This window comes from Odocoileus virginianus, chromosome 15 (genome assembly GCF_023699985.2).
Source record: "Odocoileus virginianus isolate 20LAN1187 ecotype Illinois chromosome 15, Ovbor_1.2, whole genome shotgun sequence".
Lineage (NCBI taxonomy): Eukaryota > Metazoa > Chordata > Mammalia > Artiodactyla > Cervidae > Odocoileus > Odocoileus virginianus.
In genome coordinates, this window is record NC_069688.1 from 8,380,284 (window position 1) to 8,398,327 (window position 18,044).

Consider the following 18,044-nt stretch of genomic DNA (forward strand, 5'->3'; position numbering starts at 1 on the left):
CTCCTCCGTTCATGGGATTTTCCTGCAAGAGTACTGGAGTGGGGTGCCATTGCCTTCTCTGCTTTTCCCCTGAGGTATCAAAAATACAACATTAACACTTGATGGATGACTTCCCCGGTGGCTCAGTGGGTAAAAATCTGCCTGACAATGTAAAAGACATGGTTTTGATCCTTGGTCCGGGAAGAGTCCACATGATGCAGAGCAACCAAGCCCGTGTACCACAACTTCTGAGCCTGAGCTCTAGAGCCCGCAAGCCACAACTACTAAGCCCACATTCTACAACTACTGAAGCCCGCACGCCCAAAGCCAGTGCTCCACAAGAGAAGTCACCATAATGAGAAGCCTGCACACTGCAAAAAAGAGTAGCCCCCACTCACTGCAACTAGAGAAGACCCAGTGCAACCAAAAATAAATAATTAAAAAAAAATACTTGATGGAAGATTTCTCCTAAATGGGCTTTAGCTAAAAGTCATAGACCTTGGGCAGCTTACACAAACTGACAAGCATGCTCATTATCTTGACACTCAGGCTTTTCAGAGTCCCTGCTATCCTCTTTGTCACTTAACTACTGGGATAAAATTTATCCTGGATTAAAAAAAATTGCAGTGTAAACAGACAGACGCTCACAAGAGAGGTATGTGATAGTTGGATCTGCTTCCTATAACCAAAACCTAAAAATATGTTGAATCAGGAAAGGGTATTGCCACTTTGGTTCCCAGAATCTTTGAGCTGGAAGGCATCTTGGAGGTTCTGGAACTCATCCTCCTCATTTCACAAATGAGGAAACTGAAGTCAATTCACTCGTGTAGTCAACTCACTTTCCCAGGGTCACAGACACGTTCCGTGACTCTGGTAGCACCAGATTCAGAAGTTTGCTCTTTTGACTCATAATTCATCGCATGACTCCAGCCCTGCATTTATTTGGCAGGCATCTGTGGCTGGCAGGATATTATGCAAAAGTCATATAATCTATATTTATGATGCCTTAAATAATTCTGAAAAAGTACTCTCAAGAGTCTCTTAGTTGTCAAGATTTTCACATATACATTTCCAATTAGCATAATTGATTAAACTATAAATGTCTCTATAAAATTACACATACTCTTTTGTTATCCAAGTGTATTTAAGCCCCTGACAACAGAGAGATCAGAAATTTATGCAACCCAATATTTGTTCAGTTCCAAGGAAGATAACTAGTTCTAATAAAAGCTTCATCTGGGTAATCCATTTATGTTCATTAGTACATCATAATCTCATAGCTATAGCTTCTGAACATTATCTCATTTAATCTTCCCAGAAAGTGTGACATGTCAGTTCACTTGCTCAGTCGTGTCCAACTCTTTCCAACCTAGACTGTAGCATGCCAGGCTTCCTTGTCCATCACCAACTCCTGGAGCTTGCTCAAACTCATGTCCATCACGTCAGTGATGCCATCCAACCATCTCATCCACTGTCGTCCCCTTCTCCTCCCACCTTCAATCTTTTCCAGCATCAGGGTCTTTTCAAATGAGTCAGTTCTTCTCATCAGGTGGCCAAAGTACTGGAGTTTCAGCTTCAGTATCAGTCATTCCAATGAATATTCAGGACTGATTTCCTTCAGGGTGGACTGGTTGGATCTCCTTGCAGTCCAGGGGACTCTCAAGAGTCTTTTCCAACATCACAGTTCAAAAGCATCAATTCTTCTGTGCTCAGGTTTCTTTATAGTCCAACTCTCACATCCATACATGACTCCTGGAAAACCATAGCTTTGACCAGATGGAACTTTGTCGGTAAAGTAATGTCTCTGCTTTTTAATATGCTGTCTAGGTTGGTCATAGATTTTCTTCCAAGAAGCAAGTGTCTTTTAATTTCATGGCTGCAGTCACCATCTGCAGTGATTTTGGAGCCCCCCAAAACAAAATCTCTCACTGTTTCCATTGTTTCCCCATCTATTTGCCATGAAGTGATGGGACTGGATGCTATGATCTTAGTTTTCTGAATGTTGAGCTTTAAGCCAACTTTTTCACTCTCCTTTTTCACTTTCATCGAGAGGCTCTTTAGTTCTTTACTTTCTGCCATAAGGGTGGTGTTATCTGCCTATGTGAGGTTATTTATATTTCTCCCGGCAATCTTGATTCCAGCTTGTGCTTCATCCAGCAAGGTATTTCACATGATATACTCTGCATATAAGTTAAATAAGCAGGGTGACAATATACAGCCTTGACGTACTCCTTTCCCAATCTGGAACCAGTCTGTTGTTCCATGTCCAGTTCTAACTGTTGCTTCTTGACCTGCATACAGATTTCTCAGGAGGCAGGTCAGGTGGTCTGGTACTCCTACCTCTTTCAGAATTTTCCACAGTTTATTGACAGTTTGTCATAGTTTGTTGACAGTGTGACATGAGCAGAGAGCAAATGATTAGCTCCAATTCAAAGATGAAATGACATATCAAACAAAATGAAATGGCTCACTGAAAGACGTACATCCAGTAAATCGTGGAGTCAAAGAAAAGTTCAAGTTTATTGTTGTTCAGTTGCTCAGTCCTGTCCGACTCTTTGCAACCCCATGAGTGGCAGCACGCCCCACTTCCCTGCCCTTCACTCTCTCCCAGAGTTTGCTTAAACTCATGCCCACTGAATCAGTGATGCCATCCAACCATCTCATGCTCTGTCGCCCCCTTCTCCTCCTGCCCTCAATCTTTCCTGGCGTCAGGGTCTTTTCCAATGAGCCAGCTCTTTATCAACCTCATAACCCAGTATGGTAAATACACCCTAAGGTGACAATCCCCTCCCCCTTGAGTTCTTGTGCAATCTCCTCCCCTATGACTTGCTTAAAACATGGCAAAGAGGATGGGATGTGATGATCTTTTATTTATTTTTGGCTGCACTGGGTCTTATTTGTGGCACACAGGCTCTTCATTGCTTCGTGGGCTTTCTCTAGTTGTGGCAAGCAGGGGCTACTCTCAAGTTGCGATGCACAGGCTTCTCATGAGAGCACAGGCTCTAGGGTATGGGCTCAGTAAATGTGACCCATGGGCTTAGTTGCCCCGAGGCATATGGGATCTTAGTTCCTGGACCAGGGATCAAACCCATGTCCCCCTGCATTGGCAGGTGGATTCTTAACCACTGGGCCACCAGGGAAGTCCCATAACTATCTTTATTTAAATTTTATTTTATTGAAATACACTTGATCTACCATGTTGTGTTAACTTCTGCTGTGAGCATTCACTTGTGAGCCAGTTCCTTATTCAGAAGTCCTTCATGTACATCATCTCCTGGCTGGAGGCCTGGGTTGGTATTGAGTCCAGTGTGGTCTTGGCAGCTCACACTCAGGATGAAAAGGAATTGGAATAGACATGTGTCTTGGACAAAGATAGTAATACGTCCTCCAAGGGTTGGAGCCATCACAAGCTGTCCCCTGATGGTGTTATCTGGTTTGCAGCCCCACAGTCCTTTGAATTGTAGCCCTCATAATCATCCTGACAATTGGAAGGGCCCCAGGCCACTTGAGGCCTGTTTCATTGTTGCAGCTGACTTCACCCACTAATAGAGATGTGGAACAGAGCAAGCTGCCGAGATTCTTGCTTGTGACCTTCTTTACAAATGTTAGTATCATTTCTTCTTCTTTTTTTGGCTGCACCGCACAGCTTATGAGATCTTAGTTCCCCAGTGTTTAAACCCATATCCTCGGCAGTGAGAGCACAGAGTCCTAACTACTGGATCACCAGGGAATTTCCCTGAATGTTAATATATCGTTTCTTCTATAACTTCAGCAGGAGAGCAATCAGTTAGCCCACATTCTTGGGAGGGATCACTCTGTGTGTATGTGTTTGTGTGTGTTAGTCACCCATCTGTGTCCGACTTCATGATCCCATGGATTGTAGCCTACCAGGCTCCTCTGTCCATGGAATTTTCCAGGCAAGAATGCTGGAGTGGGCTGCCATTCCCTTCTCCAGAGGATCATCCTGACCCAGGGACTGAACCCGCGTCTCCTGCATTGCAGGTGGATTCTTTACCATGTGAGTCACCATTACCTAATTCTTTTATTACAAAAGTATGAGGCTCCACCATAGTAGATAAACTCCCTGATGTACAAATGTCTTTCTTCCTATAGCCTAAGATTTTTTAAATCAGTGATTGTTTTGCTCCGAATATTTGTGTACCCCCAAAATCCATAAGCTGAATGCCTAATGCCCAACGTGACAGGGCAGGCCAGTGTATTAGGAGGCAGGCCCTTGGGAGGTGATTAGGTCATAAGGGCAGATCCCTGATGGCTGGGATTAGTGCTCTTATCAAAGAGAAGCCAGAGGACTCCCTCGTCCCTTCCACCATGTAAAGATATAACAAGAAGTCTGCAACCATCACCCAACAATGCTGGAACCCTGATCGTGGACTTCCAACCACTAGACTGTAAGAAATAAACGTCTGCTGTTTAAAAGTGACTCAGAGGGACTGCCCTGGCTGCCCAGTGGTTGAGACTTTGCCTTCCAATGCAGGGGTTGTTGGTTCAATACCATTTGGTGAGCTCAGATCCCACATGCTTAATGGCCAAAAACCAAAATGTAAAACAGAAGCAATATTGTAACAAATTCAAGAGACTTTAAAAATGGTCCACATTAAAATAAAAATCTTTTTAAAAATAGTGACCCAGATAGTTTGTTATAGCTGCCCAAATGATAGGCTAAGAAATGTAATTTCTAAAACTTTGAGATTGGATGGAATTTTTCATTCTTCTGTATTTTTAGAACTATAACTCTTGGAAGATACTTGATATTACATCCAATTGAGTTCTTGATGTTTTATGTGGATTCATCAGGCTTGTACCCTCAATGCACAGGGTCCTTCTTTTTTTTGTTGTTTTTCTTTTTTGTTTTTTTTCCATTTATTTTTATTAGTTGGAGGCTAATTACTTTACAATATTGTAGTGGTTTTTGCCATACATTGACATGAATCAGCCATGGATTTACATGTGTTCCCCATCCTGAACCCCCTCCGGCCTCCCTCCCCATCCCATCCCTCTGGGTCTTCCCAGTGCACCAGCCCTGAGCACTTGTCTCATGCATCCAACCTGGGCTGGTGATCTGTCTTACCCTTGCACAGGGTCCTTCAATGCACAGGGTCCTTCTTATATATATCTTGTGCAAAAAAAAAAAAAAAAATGCTTTCAAATCCATGATTTCCACACCCAGATATGTCACAAACTGCCCAAAAAAAAGTCTTGAAAAATGACAGCCAGAGAAAAATGACACATTACTTACATGTCTATTTTTCTCTCCTCAGGTTCTTTAAGATATTGTATGACAGTTAAAAGCAAAAATGATAAAATCTTCTGGTGGGATTTTCAGAATATGTACTATGAAATACATACAACAACTACAAAATAAACTTGTTGCTGCTGTTGTTCAGTCATAGGGGTAAAAGACAACGTCCCAGCTCGGCTCTGCCCAGGCCCCCAAATCCACCCTCTTTGGACACTCTAAGCTTCAAAAGTCTCACCACACCTCCAAGAAGCCATAAGCCACTGGCCTCGGCATGAAAGACACTGGTGCTCTTAATCAGAAGGCAGGGGCAGAAATCAGATTGCCAACAGGCTTACTGCTCCCAACACCCAAACCCCTGGGCTTCTGCAACCTAACTCATCCCCCAGTTCTTAACTGGGAAGAGAAACACCCCTAAAGGCTAGCCTTTGGAAGAGGGAGAGGGCAGACTCAGTCCAAGAAGCATGTTGTACATAGAGCAGCCTCTAAAAGTCTCGGGCCAGAGCCAAAATGCCATCAGCTCAACAGCTGAGCCACCTGGCAGTTCTAATGCGTGTCATCAAGGTTTGTCTGCAAGGTCTCAATAGAACTTCACAGACATGGAGTTTTCCAAGCACAAAGTTTTCTTTTAAACACTCTCACTCCATCCCCTGCAATTCCAAATGCTGTCCTGGTCTCTCTGCATCCCTTTGAGTTTCCAGAAGAAAAGATCCCCAAGCTCCTGCGTAAGGGCTTCTTGCAGAGCACCATGCTGTGTTTTGCCCAAAAGAAACGAGCTGCCCCGAGAATGTTCCTGACCTTTAAAGGGCTCCCTTTCAACGCTCTGCCTCTCCTAGGTGGCACAGCAGTAAAGAACCTGCCTGCCAATGCAGGAGACTCAGGAGACGTGGGTTCGATCATGGGTCATGAAGATCCCCTGGAGTAGGAAGTCAACCCACTCCAGTATTCTTGCTGAAGTAACCCCATGAACAGAGGAGCCTGCTGGGCTACAGTCTGTGGGGTTGCAAAGAGCTGGACACGACTGAGCATCTGAGCACATATGCATGGTTTCAACGCTCTCTCAGGTTGAGTCCAACCAGAACTGTCCATTTTAATGTCTCCCACCAGAAAACCCGAGAAAGAACCTTCCCAGCAACAGCTCCCGCTTACCTGCATCCTTAGAGAGCAGCTTCCTGCCAACCCCTCCCAGAGTCATCACAATAAAACCACAAGCATTCCTTCATCATAATAGTAATGTTAATACAGCTTCCATCTGTCAAGCATCTCATTGCCAATCAAGACAGTTTTTATTATCCTCATGGTAATGTTAATAATGGCTAACAATTAGAAAATACTTATTTTGTGCCAGGTCCTACACTAAGTCCTTTTAATGCATTATTTCATTCTCTCCTCACATTAAGCCTGTGAGCAGAAAATATTATTCCCATTTCGCAGAACTTGAGACTCAAAGAGGATCATTATTACAGTCAGGATGGAGAGTAGCCTGCACTAGAAACTATTTCTGTCTCACTCCAAAGATCAACATTCTTCTCTGGATACAAATTTAAAAGAGCAATTATATGTTATAAAATTTTCTTAACTATTTAAAAAAAACAAATTTAGGGGGGCCATGCCACACAGCATGTGGGGTCTTAGCTTCCCAACCAGGGACCAATCCCGCGCCCCCTGCATTGGAAGCGTGGAGTCCTAACCATTGCTGACCGCCAGGGAAGTCCTGTAATGTTTAATATTAGTAAAGAACATTGTAACATTGTCACTGGGATCTCCCTGTAAAGTCAGGTCACCAGGATCTCCCTGTAAAGTCGGGTCGTAAGGAGGACCAACCACAGTGAGGAAATTCTATCTTCTAGTAATACGGATATCCTAGTCAAGTTATGTCATCTGCAGTCATTATGATACTGTGTTGGACACAGCTTTCATTTTCCACTCCTGTATTAAACAAGCATCTATTGTCTCAGGTATTAGTAACTAGCACAGTGAGTAAAACAAGTTCCACACCCTCACAATCTAGTGGCAGAAACAAATAAAGGGATAATGACTTAAGAGCAGAGGATGATACTTAATGAGATAAAGGATGTATACACCTGAGACAGCCCTGGAGGTTGTGGGAGAGAGGACTTCCTGGAATGAGCAATGCCTAGGTCAAGACCTAAGATTTGCTGAAAAGCCCGACAAATGTCAAGAAGAACATTCTCAGCAAAGAGGAAAGCGCATGGGTCGGCCCAGCAGCAAGAGAGAAGGCGGTTACCTTTGAGAAACAGAAAGGACTTCGTAGAGCACAGGGTCTAGTGGGCAGAGCAGTAAGAAATGAGTGGGAACAGGGGCCAGTGTGTGCAGGGCTTTGTTAAGGATTTTGGCCTCCATCCTGTGAGCAGTAGGGAGCCATCAAAGGCATTTGGTGTGACCTTTCAACTTTGCCCCTTACCAGCTCTGTGGCTGTGGTCACGTCAGGGGTCACGGGGGGGCTAGGTCTTTTCAGGGGCAGAGCCAAGATGGAGATGTTTCACCTTTGTCAGGACGTCTGGCTCCAGGATGTGGGGAGCAAGGCAAGGTTGCCCAGGACCTGGTAGACGGCGGCAAGAACAAAATAAAGGGCAGACCCAGATGGCAGATCTGGAGCACGTCGGCCAGCCCTGCAAGTCTGGGCAGAGGAGACTGTTAGCACAGGAGTCTGAGAGCCCCAGGGGCACAGAAAGGCAAAGATAAGAGGCTCGACACAAGGAAGTGAAAGTGTTTGGTCGTTCAGTCATGTCCAATTCTCTGTGACCTCATGGACTGTATGTAGCCCACCAGGCTCCTCTGTCCATGGGATTTCTCGGGCAAGAACACTGGAGCGGGTTGTCAGTTCCTCCTCCAGGGGATCTTCCCAGCCCAGGGGTCAAACCCAGGTCTCCTGCATTGCTGGCAGATTCTTTACCATCTGAGGCACCAGGAAGCCTAGAGCTAAGGAGCCTGTGAAAACAGGAAGGGAGGTAGAACAACGTTAGGGGACGAGCTGCTACAAGGTTTGAGGAACTGAATATGGGCAGCATAGAGAAAGGTGGTTAATCCAAAAATGGCTCAAAGTCACAGGAACGTTCTGCGGTCAAGCCACCAGCACCTCTCTCTTGCGTTCTGTTTTTATAACACCTGTATTGAGACCCAATTCACATGCCATACAGTTCACCCACTTAAGAGTATACAACTCAGTGATGTTTAGTATATTCACAGAGCTGCACAACAACCTCTACAGTAAACTGAGGAATATTTTTTCAACTCCCCAGAAGAAAGGCCATACCTCAAGCCCCCATCTCACCCAGTGCGAGGCAACTACTAATCTACCCTCTGTGTCTGTGGGTGACATCTCATATAAACGGAACCACACTGTGCGGTCCTGTGTGACTGGCTTCTTTCACTCAGCATGTTTTCTAGGTTCACCCATGTTGTAGCATGGTCCAGTAAGCCATTCCTTTTTACTGACGAATAATATTCCCTTCCGTGGTGGCTCAGTGGTAAAGAATCCACCTGCCAACTCAGGAGATGAAGGAGACATGGATTCTTCTGGATAGGGAAGATCCCCTGGAGAAGGAAATGGCAACCCACTCCAGTATTCTTGCCTAGAAAATCCCACGGGCATAGGAGCCTGGAAGACTACAGTCCATGGAGTTGCAAAGACTCAGACACACGGAGCAACTGAGCACACACATACACATGGATGTACACACTCATGGATACACCACATTTTGTCAGGTAGCCTAAGATCTCCAAGAAAACAAAAGCAACTGAAGAGCAACCAAATATTCCAAATATCTCTGAGGACATCTCTGGGGCTTTCAGACACAGCCGGGGATAATCACGACATGGACCCTGGGTGGTGGCACTGGTGGTGGGCACCGGGCTCTTCAAGACTGAAACGAGCCAGCCCCAAACATGCCTGGTCACCACTCACCCAAGAAAGCTGCTGCCCACACATCCTTTGTCCTCTTCTGTCCTCAGCTTGGGCCCTCACAGGTGACCGCATTCACTCTCCAGTTTTAGGGGCCGGCACGCTACCCAAAAGGGATGGCAGGCAGGCCAATCTCTGAGCTGCTCCCCAGAACCCAGAAGAACCAAATTCCCTCCTCCCAACCTCAGGTCCATTCCGTGTTCCTGCTGGTAGCACAAGGGCAAAGCAGGGGCCTGGGTGTGTAAGACAGATACAGGCAGGCAAAGGCTAATAATGGTGAAGAGGGGAGGCTCATAGCAGAGGTGGGGGTGGGCAGGCGGGCAGGCAGCATGCAGTGGAAGGAACCAGAAGGCTTTTCTCCTGACCTAACCTGGATTTCTGGAAAGCAGATTTCAACATCTCATTGGATTCAAATCCGGATTGCATGACTTCACCTGACCGAGTCTGGGTTTCCTTATGCCAAACGTAAGGACAAGGGCTCCTCCCTTGCTGGGTTGCTGGGAGGACTAAATTAGATATTGTAGATAGGGGGCTTGACACAGCAGCAGGCACATAGTAACCTACCAAAGCGCAGTAGCTATTATTGGGTATTGTTGCCTGTTCTTTGCGAGCATGTGCCAGCAGAGATAATTACAATGATCTTCCATATTGGAGCAGTATTTTATAATTTCCAACCCAGGTCATACACATTTTCTCCCTAAGTTCTGAGCCCTCTGAGGGAGATTTTATTGCTATTACTGTTTCCACTTTATTAAAGAAAAAACTGAGAGGAGAGAGAGAAGTAGAGACAGGCAGGGGTGAGAAAAGGGATGGGACGAAATGGCTAATTGGTTGTTACCTCCTCAGGGGTGGGCCAGGGAGAGTGAACCACTTCTACCAAACAGCTGAACACATTGCACTGTTATTATCTATTTACATAACAGCTTCAACCCCCAGGTCAGGAAGATCTCCTAGAGAAGGAAATGGCAACCGACTCCAGTATTCTTGCCTGGAGAATCCCATGGACAGAGGAGCCTGGTGGGTCACAGTCCTCGGGGTTGCAAAGAGTCGGACCTGAGCACTAACTGACTGAGCACTAACACTTTCACTTTGGGGGTCCTTAATTTCTTAATGCAAACTCTGAATCGCTGGCAGGATAATACTCCACAGTTTCCAAAATTATTTGACCACGAAAGCCTTTCCATGGGGCATGACATGGGACTAGAGTTCATCCAAGAGTTTTGAAGATGCACAGAAATGAGCTGGAGGCCCCACCCCATCCTAGCTAGGAGACATGGGCAAGCTCCTTTCATCTGCAAGAAATGGGGGAAACAAGAAGAATTCTCAGTGGCATGGAGCAGGTTACATGAGACCACACCAGGTGCCTTCTTCGTTTTTCCCTTTCTCCTCTCTCTGATCATCTTCTCTTTCCCTCCCTCCTTTCCTCCAACACTCCCATCTTCTCACTGCTGCAGCCAGCTTCCAAGTGAGCCCCAGTTAGGACTCTGCGGAGAGAACAAATGAGTAGGCCAGCCCACCTGAAAGCAATTAGCTTTGCGGAACTCTATGGCCTTTTCTTTCCTCCTGAACCTGGTTCTGTCTGGACCAGCACCTGGGTGACAAGTTGTGTTTGATTTTAAGCAGCCAAAAGAAAAGGGAAAGAAAAAAGAAAGAAGTGGAAAGCAACTAGCTTGAAGAAAATGATAAGCTCCTATTCCGATCTTAAGAAGATAGGCGATGGGGCAGGGAGAGGTCAGGAGCACCCGCCCCTCCCTGACACTGTTCCCTGCTCTGGGGCAAAGAGCTGCTCTCTCTTGGTTTAGCTTAGACTCAGCCGGAGGGATCTGGGTCAGACTGAGCAGGCGGCTCGGATTAGGTGGGGAACCCCCAACCAATTTGAAATGAATTTAAAGTGAGTCAGACCCAGAGGAGCCCGTGCATTCTGAGAGGTGGTGGCATAGTTGGAGAGGGGAGGGTGGACATGAGTCCACTGTGATTCCTGATCATTTTATGGCCCCACCTGCAGGCTCAGGCTCCAAGGTCAGGGAATTCCCACGTGGGAATGAGAAATCACTAGTCAGTCCCTTGGCAGCAGAACAAATGGAAAAGGAACAGATTCACCCAAGGGGCCAGGCAGAGCAGTTTTTGTGACAAAGGACGAGTCCATCAGCCCTCCCACAAGCTATTCCTCACAATGGTAATTATAAGTATAATAATGGACAATAATGCTAATAACAAGTAATGGTAATAATAAATAATAATGGTAATAATAATAATAAATAATAATGGTAAAAACAAGGGCAAGCATCCGTTGGTGCCTTCTGTATGTCAGACACTGTTCGGAGAACTACTGTGTATTGATATATATTTATTATATTGTCCCATTTTAATCCACATAACAACCCTGCAAAAAAAAACATTCATTTACTTAACCAGTATTTAACCTATCAAATGCACTCTATGTACCACAAACTGTGCTATAAGTGCTGGCAATATAATAATGAATTTATAACTGTGGAGGAGTTTCTGCCCCATTCTATGGATAAGGAAACTGAGGCTTAGAGAGGTAAAGTTAGAATGCTCCCATAAACAGCGGCAGGTACTGAGGACAGCACAGACCCCCACCCCACACCTTAAGGCCACATACTGAAAAGTGGAAATGTTCAACAGCAAACAGACAGCACTGCAAATATGAGCATTTACAGGAAGTCCTCTTCTTTCGGCAAGAAATTAAATGTCTTTTTTATCTTCAGGACATGTTCTCTTGTTAAACAAACAATCATGTGTCTTGTTACACAACAATGTGATTTGTTACTTCATGAGTAAGCTGGTCTGCAAGTTTTCTGAGCAAGAGTTTTATAGAGCAAATGCAAGCAGTCCACCTCAGCATCTAGGGGAAGCCCAGCAGATGTGGGAAGAAAAGACAAACGGAGGCACAGATGCATTAAGTAATTATCCTTGTTTGATCAGAATCACGTCTAGGATTTCATCCATTCAGAATCACAAAGTATTAGAACCAGAAAGGGAACCATACACCCCTAAAGTGCACCCTGTGGGTGCCTCGCCTGCATTCACCGATTCTTTTAGTAAGAAACCTCTTAAGACTTTCCTGGGGGTCCAATGGCTAAGACTCTGTGCTCCTGATGCAGGGGCATGGGTTCAATCCGTGGTCAGAGAACTAGATCCCACATGCTGCAACTAAAGATCTCATATGCCACAACTAAGACCTGGCACAGCCAAAAAAATAAATAATTTTTTAAAAATTTTATAGAGATCTCTGCTTTCAAATGGATTGGCCACACCTCCCGCTCACAGCCCCTTTACTACAGAAAAGCTGCTGCTGCACCAGCTCCAATCAGGCATTCCATTCCCTGACCCCAGGTACCAGTGCAGAGATGGGATGTTGTCAATGGACCAGTGCTGTTCAATGAGGGGCAGGCAGAGATTCCTTGAGCTTCTGGGAAAAAAGCATCTTCACTCTTCAGTGACAGCATCTGCCCTCTGCTTTGAAGCTGAAGCTCTGCAGAAGGTAAAGCAGACAGCCTAGAAGAAACTGAGTCTCAGGCCCATCTCTGAACCACTGAGTCATACCAACCTGGAAGTCTACACTGACTTTGGGTTTTCCAATAAATCTTCCCACTCTATTACGAGTTAATTCTAGGTGAGTGGGGTTAATGCCACAGAGGAACAGTGGCCAGTAGGAAGCCAAACTTGTCCTCTCACAGGCAGAGAAACTGAGGCCCAGAAAGGTCCAATGATATGTTCAAGGTCACACTTCCAGGGGAAAGAAGGGGTCAAACTCTTTCTGGAAGTCTTCAGAAGAAAGACTAAGAAGATTCCAGTTTGGAATTCCTAGTTTAAAAATGGACTGCTATCCCTGATTTTCTACTAGATAGAAGCTACTAAAGTTACTGAAGTGTTAGTCGCTCAGTTGTGTCCAACTCTTTGTGACCCCATGGACTATAGCCTGCCAAGCTCCTCTGTCCATGGGATTCCTCCGGCAAGAACACTGGAGTGGGTTGCTATTTCCTTCTCCAGGGGATCTTCCAACTGAAGCTAGCCAGTAACAAAACAGAGTGCCGGTGAGGAAGCTGGGTTCCCTACCAGGAACTATTCAAGCAGAAAGACACAGATTCGATGGCAGATTGCAGAGGGAGATTGGGTCTCCTGGATGGTGAACCTAAACATCCCCAAATGCACAGCTGGAAGGGACCCAAGAAGCCACCGTGTTAGTGCCTAAGAGTCTTTTCAACCTGGAGACTGTTTTCAGAATGAGGATCAGAACTCTCCAACTGACTCATGATCCAGAGCTCTGCCTACCATGTCACCCTCATTCCCCTAAGGAAGCCTGGTGTAGGGGTGTCAAGGTAATGGGAGGCAGCCTGGTGTCACGGCTAAGACAACTGGCATGGGAAAAGGGATTGAACCTTAAACATATGAAAAGATGCCCAATCTCATGTATAAGAAAAAAATACATATTGAAACTGCAGTTAGATACCATTTTAAAAAAAATCTATCAGATAAGGAAAACCCTCAAGTTGACAAGCTGTTCAGCTGATGAGGCTGAGTAGAAAGATACACTCTGAACTTTGCTGGTGGAGTGTCTTATTGGTATAAGCCCCGTGGAAGATGGTTCAACACCATCTGTCAAAATTATAAATGCATGTAGCCTATAACTTAGCAATCCCACTTTATCCTACAGATGTACTTGCATGTGTATAAAATTAGGTATATACAAATATAATCAATGTATTGGAGTAACAAAAGATACAACAATTCTAAATATCCACAATAGAGGACTGGGAAAATACCATGAATCATCAATATGAAGGAATACTATATAAACATGAGGGGAAAGAATGAGGACACTCTATGAATCACTCTGGAAAGCATTTATGTTGTTAAGGTGAGAAATTCCTGGAAAAAGGAAAAATGCATAGGAGGTAACATATATTAGGATGTTACACAGGATGTTACATGTAACATATAATATGTAACATATATTAGCTTTTGATCTTAAAAAAACAAGGGTACAAAAGAACTTACCCACAAAACAAAAATAGGGTTTCTACAGATTTAGAAAATGAACTTATGGTTACCAAGGTTAAGGGCAAGGGGAGGGATACATCAGGAAATTGGGACTGATATATACACACTACTACATAAAATGGGCTTCCCCAGTGGCTCAGTGGTAAAGAATCCACCTGTCAAGGCAGGAGCCACGGGTGCGATCCCTGGGTCAGGAAGATCCCCTGGACAAGGAAATGGCAACCCACCCCAGTATTCTGGCCTGGGAAATCCCATGGACAGAGGAGCCTGGTGGGGCTACAGCGCATGGGGTCGCAAAAGAGTCAGACATGACTGAGAGATTAAACAACACAATATACAAAGTACATAAATAATAAGGACCTACAGTACAGCACAGGGAACTCTACGCAGTACTCTGTAACGGCCTGTATGGGAAGAGACTCTAAAAAAGAGTGGACATATGGATAAGTATAGTTGAGTCACATTGCTGTACAGAAGAAATTAATGCAACATTATAAATCAACTATACTTCAATAAAAATTTTAATAAATATATTAATTAAACATATTAGCTTTTAGTAAAAGGGAAGAAAATATTATATATTCACATTTCTTATATTTGCATAAACCCTAAAAGGAGACCAATAAAAGTGATGATGGCTGTTTGGAGATGGGTGTGCTGGGTGGCTGGGGGATGGGGTGGGTGGGTATTAAACTTTACACTATTTACTCTTTCATATTGTTTGAAAATATATTCAAAAAGGAAAATCTGTAGTACTTGAAGTCTGAAGGACCTGGATTTAAATTCTAACTACACAGACTGTTACATGTAAGCTAAGTAATGCTTATTTCATATATTTTCCCTAAATTATGAATAAATGTTTTCATTTTAAAAGGTCACAGATAAACCATATGGGGGTCACCCAGATTTTTTTTTTAATGTGGTGGCAAAAACACAGGTGAATCTTAGCTCGACTTATTCCTCTAAATGCCAGTTTTCTCAAAGGAACATAATGAGACCATTTGGAAGATGTTGTGAAAGTTAAGTGAAGTAATACTTAGCACAGGACCTGGTGCATATAAATGGTTAATAAATGCAGATTTTAATACTCCTAAAATAGACAACTTTTAAACAAAACCATAGAGGAAAGTGTTTTGAGACTAAGTAATAATGACATTGTAGCTGCCTCCATCTGTCAGCTACACCCAATAGCACAAACAAACAACACAGGAAAAAGGAACAGCTTACTAAGCTAAGAAATGCCAAAACATTGATGAGATTCTCCTCCTTGCATGAGTAGATCAGGAGGGATGGACTAACAAAGACCCAGCACAACCAAAAATAAAAAATAAATAAATAAAATTTTATATATATATATATATATATATAAAAGAAAAGACATGGTTTTTGCCTGCTCATCACCTCCTTGGGAAATTGCTTGCCCTAGCCTTCAGTCCTTGGATCCAGGGAGACATCTGATCTACACCTGTCTAATCAGACAATTTTAATTCCCTGGCCAAAGGAATTATTCAGGGTGGGCATACCCAAACACAGGCAAGGAGAGGCAGTTCTGGGAGTCAGGGCCAAATTACCAGAAAGTCAACAGTCTATTCCCAATGAGTTTCTCTCACTGAAAACTGTAAGTTTGGAATGGCTAGTAGCCATCGCCACCACTTTGTGGGGAAGGCTGTGCTGGATGGTTCCGTGAGGGCTCTGCTACAGCCAATAGCATTGGTCCCCAGAGCTTCTCTGATGCCAATAAACACCAACAGGAACCTTCTCATCAAACTCGCACGACAGCTCAGAAATGCCAAGGAGGTAACAGTCCCAGGTGCAGCCTCAACCACTGGGGGCTGAACCCAGGGATAAACGTCAATACTTCTGGGGTAAATTCTCAGCAGACAAATGTGAGAGGCTTTCTGATGATGAGCCAAAGTTGCCTATAGCAGTGACTTCAACGGCATGCCTGTATTAGTCAGGGTTCCCTAGAGAAACAGAACCAACAGAACAGATACAAAGGGAGGTTTCATTTAAGGAATTGGCTCCTGCAGTTGTAGGGGCTGGCAAGTCCACTGTAGAGCAAGCCAGCAGGCTAAAGATTGAGATAAGAGCTGATGTTGCAGTCTTGAGACTGAAATTCACAGACTGAAATCCAGCCAGGGGTTCTGTGTTGCATTCTGGAGGCAGAGTTGCTCCTGCTTTGGAAAACTTCATGATGGAGGGTAATCTGCTTTACTGATTTAAATGTTAATCACATCTAAAGAATACTTTTACAGCAACATCTAGACTGGTGTTTGAACAAGCGATTGGGCACAATAGCCTAGCCAAGTTGATTAATAAAACTGATCATCATAATGCTCTTAAATCAGATTTTCCTCCTTCATTCTCCTCACTCCCTCACTCCTACTCTGTGAAATCACTTCCCAAATAAACAGGCTGCATTCAAGTCCTTCGGGCAGGCTCTGCTTTCAGGGGAACCCAGCACTCACCCTGTAGAACATAAGCGGTCATTTCCCCCATCTCCAACTCCTCATAGATCTCACACTATTTTAATCATTTCATACCTCTTTCCAATGGCTTTCAAAAGCACTTTGGTTATATACATGTAGCATAGCTATTTGTAATATACAATACAAATTAGTATTAAATGAGTGCTACAGTCAAATACTACGACTGTTTTGAGAAGAGGATAGTCAGAAAAGGTTTTAATAAGAAGAGAAATTTCCATCTGGGACTTATAAGATGTGGACAATTCAGACAGGTGGAGAAGAGAAGGCAGGTGCTTCCAGGAGGAGAGGGGCCACATAGCTGACATTTAGTGAACACCTACTACATACCAACCATTCTTCTTAAACCCTGTATGTGAATATGTGGATTAACTCATTTAATACAACAACTTTGTAAAATATGTATATTATATATACTTTACAGACAAGGAAACAGACATAGAGAAATTTAAGGAACTTGGCCAAGCTTCCATGGAGCTGGGATTAAAACTCAGCAGTGCAACACCAGATCGCAGGTAAGCACTCCACCCCACCCCTCTCCCTAAGCTAGGGTGTGTCTCTTTTGAGCTGCTGAGATCAGAAGCCAGGGTTTTGATTGGCTGGTTGGGTTTTGGTTTGGGTTTGTTTTTTTTTTGGGGGGGGGGGGCGGTGGTGGCAAGGCAGTGCCACACATGTAACATGTGGGATCTTAGTTCCCCAACCAGGGAGTGAGACCTCACCCCCTGCAGTAGAGCAGAGTCTTAACCACTGGACTGCCAGGGAAGTCCCTTCTTTCCTTCATAACACTGAATGATATTCTGTTGTATGCATACACCACAATTTATTTATCCTTCATCAGCCAATGGACATTTGGGCTGCTTCCACCTTTTGACTATTGTGAATAACCCTGCAATGCATATGGTTGTGCAAATATTTCTTCAAGACCCTCTTTCAGCTATTGTGGATGTATGCCCAGATGTGGAACTGCTGGATCATATGGTAACTCTATTTTTAATTCTTTGAGGAACTGTCACACTCTTTGCCACAGTAGCTGCAACATTCTACATTCCCATCAGAAACACACCAGTGTTTCTATTCCTCTAACTCAAAGGAGCTTACCTTTCTCAATTTGATGTGAAGTTGGGACATTGAGTGGAACTCTCCAGGAAACAGTCAAAGATTCTCACCAGGACTCAGGTGACAGGATAGTATTACAGACCGATTTGGAACTTATCCAACAAGAAATGGGAGAAGCCATGAAAGATAAATGCATTTGCTGATGACAGAGCAGGCGGAGAACAGGAGGTAAGGACTAAACCTGGGGGAAGAGCCCAGTTGGGTGGCACATTAATTCACAAACGGCAGCTGCTAATTGTTTTTCAAAAGCTCA

General features: G+C 44.2%; 1 long non-coding RNA gene across 1 annotated transcript in view; it reads right to left on the reverse strand.

Annotated features, from left to right (window-relative positions):
- The window catches only part of LOC110125913 (uncharacterized), a 129,942-nt gene that overhangs the window by 99,452 nt on the left and 12,446 nt on the right, over positions 1–18,044 (reverse strand). The window lies entirely within an intron of this gene.